This window comes from Halichoerus grypus, chromosome 4, assembly GCF_964656455.1.
Source record: "Halichoerus grypus chromosome 4, mHalGry1.hap1.1, whole genome shotgun sequence".
Classification (NCBI taxonomy): Eukaryota; Metazoa; Chordata; class Mammalia; order Carnivora; family Phocidae; genus Halichoerus; species Halichoerus grypus.
Genome location: NC_135715.1, coordinates 43,925,836 through 43,931,324, shown reverse-complemented (window position 1 = coordinate 43,931,324; position 5,489 = coordinate 43,925,836).

Genomic DNA, 5,489 nt, shown 5'->3' with positions numbered 1-5,489 from the left:
CACAGAGAAAAATAAAGACTCAGTGAACTGCGGGAGTATATCAAGCACTTTAATGTATGAATAATTAGAGTTCCAGGGAGAGAAGGTGCAGAAAAAAAAATATTCAAAAAATAATGGTTGAGGTTTTTCCAAATCTGGGAAAATTAGAAGCTCATAGATCCAAAAGTTTAATGAATCTGAAGCAGGATATTAATGAGGAAGACCATACCAAGCACATCATTATCAAATTTCTGAAAACCTAGGAAACCTAGGAAAAACAGAAAATCTTAATAATACCTACATAGGTGCAAAAATAATCACCATAGATTTCTCATCAGAAACTGAGAGCCAAAGACAAAAGAGTGACAACTTTTTTTTTTTTTAAGATTTTATTTATTTGTTTGACAGAGACACAGAGAGAGAGAGAGGGGGAACACAAGCAGGGGGAGTGGGAGAGGGAGAAGCAGACTTCCCGCAGAGCAGGGAGCCTAATGCGGGGCTCGATCCCAGGACCCTGGGATCATGACCTGAGCCGAAAGCAGACGCTTAACGACTGAGCCACCCAGGCGCCCAAGAGTGACAACTTTAAAATGCTGAATGGTAATAAAGGAAAATATGTCAATACCACATTCTATACGAGCAAAATTATCTTTCAAAAATTAAAGTGAAAATAAAGGTATTTTTTCAGGCAAAAAAAAAAAATGAGAGAAGAAAAATGATTTTAGACATAAGCCAAGAAATGAAAAGTATTGAAAATGGTAAATATGTGTAATTTTAAAAAAATTGTTTCATCCTTTAATTTTATTCAAAGGTGCTTGACCATTTTTTAAAAAGATTTATTTATTAGAGAGAGAGAGAGAGACAGAGAGCAGGGGGAGGAGCAGAGGAAGAGGGAGAGAGAATCCTCAAGCCAACTCCCCACTGAGTGTGGAGCCTGACGTGGGCTCAATCCCAGGATCTTGAGATCAGGACCTGAGCTGAAACCAAGAGTCAGTTGGTCACTTAACCCCCTGAGCCACCCAGGTGCCCCCAAAGTTGTTTGCCCATTTAAAGCAAAAATGGAACGATAGGGAGTTTCTAACATGTGCCAAAAAAAACAAAGGCACAAAAGATGGAAAGAGGGATATATACATTTCTTATACTATCAGTAAATTGGTATAACATAATTGGAAGTAGACTATGATCATTAAAAATGGATATTATAAACCCTAGAGAAATAAATGGGAAATAAAAGAGGCATAGCTACTAAGCCAATAAGTGTATATAACATGAAGTCATTAAAACTTCACAATTTAAAAAATCCAAGGAACAGAAAAAAGGAATAAATACCACTGAAACCATTAGGATGCAAAAACCAAGATGATAGATTTAAATCAATCATATCAATAATTTCATTAAATGTAAATGATCTGAACACTCCCATTAAAAAACAGATTAACAAATTGGATTAAAAAGAAAAAGTGGGGTGCCTGGGTGGAATCCGTTGAGCGTCCTACTCTTGGTTTTGGCTCGGGTAGTGATCTGAGGATCCTGAGATTGAGCCCCATGTGGGGCGCTGCACTCAGTGTGGAGTCTGCTTAAGACTTTCTCTCCCTCTGCCCCTCCCACCCATGCTCTTTCTCTCTCTCTCTGAAATAAATAAATAAATCTTAAAAAAAAAGAAAAAATGAACAATATGCTTTCTACAAAAAATAGTAATACAAAGACACACATAACTGAAAGAAAAAGTGGAGAATTATATGCCATAGAATTACTAGTCTTTATAAGAAAGCTAGCATGGCTATATTAATATCAGAAAAGTAGACATCAAAATGATGAATATTACCAGGAATAAAGATAATCATTTCATAATGATAAAGGGGTCAATCATCAAGAAGACATAACAGTCTAAAATATGTATGTATCTGATAGTACAACTTCAAAATACATTAAGCAAAAATTGACCTAAGTGAAAAGAAGAAATAGATAAATCCACAATTTTGATTGGAGATTTCAGTACTCCTTTCTTGATGTTCATAAGACAAGAAATTGAAAATTAATAAGGATAATAAAAAATTAAACATTACATTCAATTTAATTTGATTCATTTCACATATATACAGCATCCTTACCCAACAACTGCAGCATGTGCACAAAAAGATGACATTAAATCCAAAATAAATAAAAGCAAAGAAATAATGAAGGCAAAGCAGTCAATAGATCCTGAGGTGTTTTACAAAATTAGAACAGAAATACTAACTCGTTGAAGACACCTGAGGTTGTACATCCAATAATACACTAGAAACTTACAGAGGCCAAAGATCTTAATCAAGAAAATTCTTTCAGGCAAGAACAATGTTATTTTTATCTCTCAATCTCTTACAACACCTGGGATGTGTTGTGTACATAGTGACAGCTCAATACTGTTAAATTGAGTAGTTTTGCATCATTATCTGTATTTTACTAATGCCATCTCTGAATCCATCAATTTTGGACACTGACTATTGGAACTTCTGTTTTAGGAATTAAAAAGCCAAATAGTGTGTGCTATCAACACCAGTAAGCTTTCAGTAACCTTTAAAACATCAGAATTAGAGTTTCTAGAAATGTCCCATCGGCTATATGTGTGCCAAAAATGATTTAAAATACACACAAGCAAAAATCAACTATGTGATCATGAAGGCTCACCACTGAAGTTACCATGACTAATTCTCACCTTTATGGGAAGAGGACATAAGTGAAGGGTGGTTGGCAGGGAGTTAATCAATAGCTTCTTACCCATGATCTGAAAGGCAGCTATTTGAAATGGACTTGGTTCATTTATCTTCTGGTTGCAATTACTTCAGTGAAAAATGATTAATTATTTTGAGTGTTCTTTAAGTACAAGTTCATGTAGTTCTGCCATTGGGGAACATGGGGTAGTCAGATAGGGTTAGTAAATGGGAGAAGAGAGAGAGGCTTGAATTTGAGATCAAGTTTTTGGTAAATGATACTCGTTTTGCTGAGGAGTGACAAAGCTCATTTATGGTTCTTCAGTTTAATTTAATTCATTTCCTGAATTAAATTCTTCTCCAATTTTGAAACTAATTTTGCTCCTCTGTCATAGTTACATAGATCTCTGGTGTTTCCCTCAACATTCGCGGGACTTCTAATCTGTTCACTCTGTCTTCTTTTCTTTGTTTCTAGATTCTGAATTTCTTGAAGGCAGAGATCATGCTGTTTTGCTGCCTGCTATGTCCCCAGAGCTGCTTCCAGTGTCTGATACATAGTATGTGCTCATTAAATGTTGAATGAAGGAATGATTAGGATTAAACAATTTTAGTAGATTACTTAGGTGAGCTCCATCTTGGAGATCTTCTTTTCATCTTTAAATCTGGCTTTCGCCTTTCTTGGTCTATCTTTATGTTAGATTTTTTAATATATTTTGCAGGCCTAGAGTTGGGAGTATTAATAACAGTTATTCTGCTTTGCTGTATAAATCTTAAGCATAACAAAAACTATTTTTTTCAAATGTCTACTTACTCTGTAGCAATCACAAACAAGTAGTTATAATAATTAAATAGAATTTATAATACATACAATTTTTACATTTGAATTTTGTCTGTATTATAAATTACTGTCAAAGCTAGCTTTCTAGAACTTGAAACATCTTTCTCATATTCACAGCACTTGCACTGATAGAACAAAAACAATCTTGTATAAAGCAAACTCTTCAGGCAGTTATGATGTATTAAGCTCTTAGTAAGCTCATTTATAAATTCTTTAAAACAGGATTTTAAGCACAGATTTGCAAATCTCTGATTGTATTGAAGAAGAAATAATTTTTTGACAATCATGGAGTGATGAGCTTAAAAAAGGTCTTAATTATTTCAGGGGTTTTGCAACATTTTAAAATTTATTCTTAACGCTTCCATAGTAACACCCTGCATGAGTTTACACTAGATTCTTTTCAGGGTAGAAAAATCTTGGGAATAGAAAATATTCTGAGGCTGAGGAATATGAGAGTTTCACAGTGTTGGCTTTTTGATACATCTTAGTTTTTGAGTTTTTTACAGATTAAATGCCTGAGATCTCCCTGCTGCCATGGGTGCATGGGATATCTCTCTAGTCCTTGTACTCCACTTCTCAAAAGGGCAATGGGGGTGTTTGTGCAGTACATGGAATAAGTCCCCATACAGAAACACAAACTATCTTCTTGAAGATTTTTGCAGCTGATATTACAGATCTGCTTCATGAACTGTGTAATACGTTCAAGAAGAGGCAGAGTTCTAGAGGGGAGGGGGGTGGGAGGATGGGTAGCCTGGTGATGGGTATTGAGGAGGGCACGTTCTGCATGGAGCACTGGGTGTTATGCACAAACAATGAATCATGGAACACTATATCTAAAACTAATGATGTAATGTATGGGGATTAACATAACAATAAAAAAATTAAAAAAAAAAAAAAGAAGAGGCAGAGTAGACACCTAATTTTAATATATGCTTAGTGGCAGGTCAAATATCAGATAGGGAGTTTACAGTAGACCTTGACTTCTGACATATTTATCTGTCATTTTTACCAGTCAAAATACTTAAAATGTTATTATTGTTGAGATTTCCCCTTACTCAAGGCTAGGATATGCATATCTCATAGAGACTATCTCATAGAGACTTCCAGAAGTGTAGCCTTACACCTTGCAACAGTCTTGACTTTAGAGAGCAAAATATTTCATATTTGTGGGTTTTTTGTTTTGTCTTTTAGTCATTAGCTGTCTTTTAGACCAGCTATAATATAACTAAGAACTCTAAAGTCAGACCTCAAAAAATACAACAGAAGAATAGAGCTAGAACCAAGAAATATGTTTAGGTCTTTGAAGCTAGTGCTGAATACACTTCGCTACTAGTTTCTGGATCTCTGGAATATACATGGAAGGAAGGGTAATGTTAAATTCAGCCCACTGATTTCCCCAAGGCAGCATTTAAGTTTTCCCCCACTTTAATTAACATATACCTTCAGAGTCTCTAAATGCCCCCAAATTTTATTGAGAAATCTGGCAATAAAATTCAATAAAATTTTAATTATGAGGGAAGAAAACTAATTTTTATTAATACTATGTGCTGGATACTGTGTTAGACATTCAATTCAAATATATTGTTCCTTCTGATGTTTATAGCAACTATAATATAGGGGTGAATGCACCTTCTCAGGACAAGATGAGGCACACAGAGATTTGTAACTTTCCTCTACAGTTAATAACCTTAGAAAAGTATTTAGTCCTCTTTTATCTTGCTCCAAAAATTCATTTTTTCCTTATACAACTTTCCTTATATAAACTCAGAAATTATGCAGAAGAGGTTGATAAACTCTTGCATCGTTTTACCAAGGATCATAAACAACTGCATTAAAGATTTAGGAAATTTCCTAAGCAGTAGCCTTTTAAACATTAGCTGCTGAAAAAGGTTGTGGAGGGGCGCCTGGTGGCTCAGTCAGTTAAGCATGGGTCTCTTGATTTAGGCTCAGATCATGGTTCATGGGATTGAACTCCGTGTTGC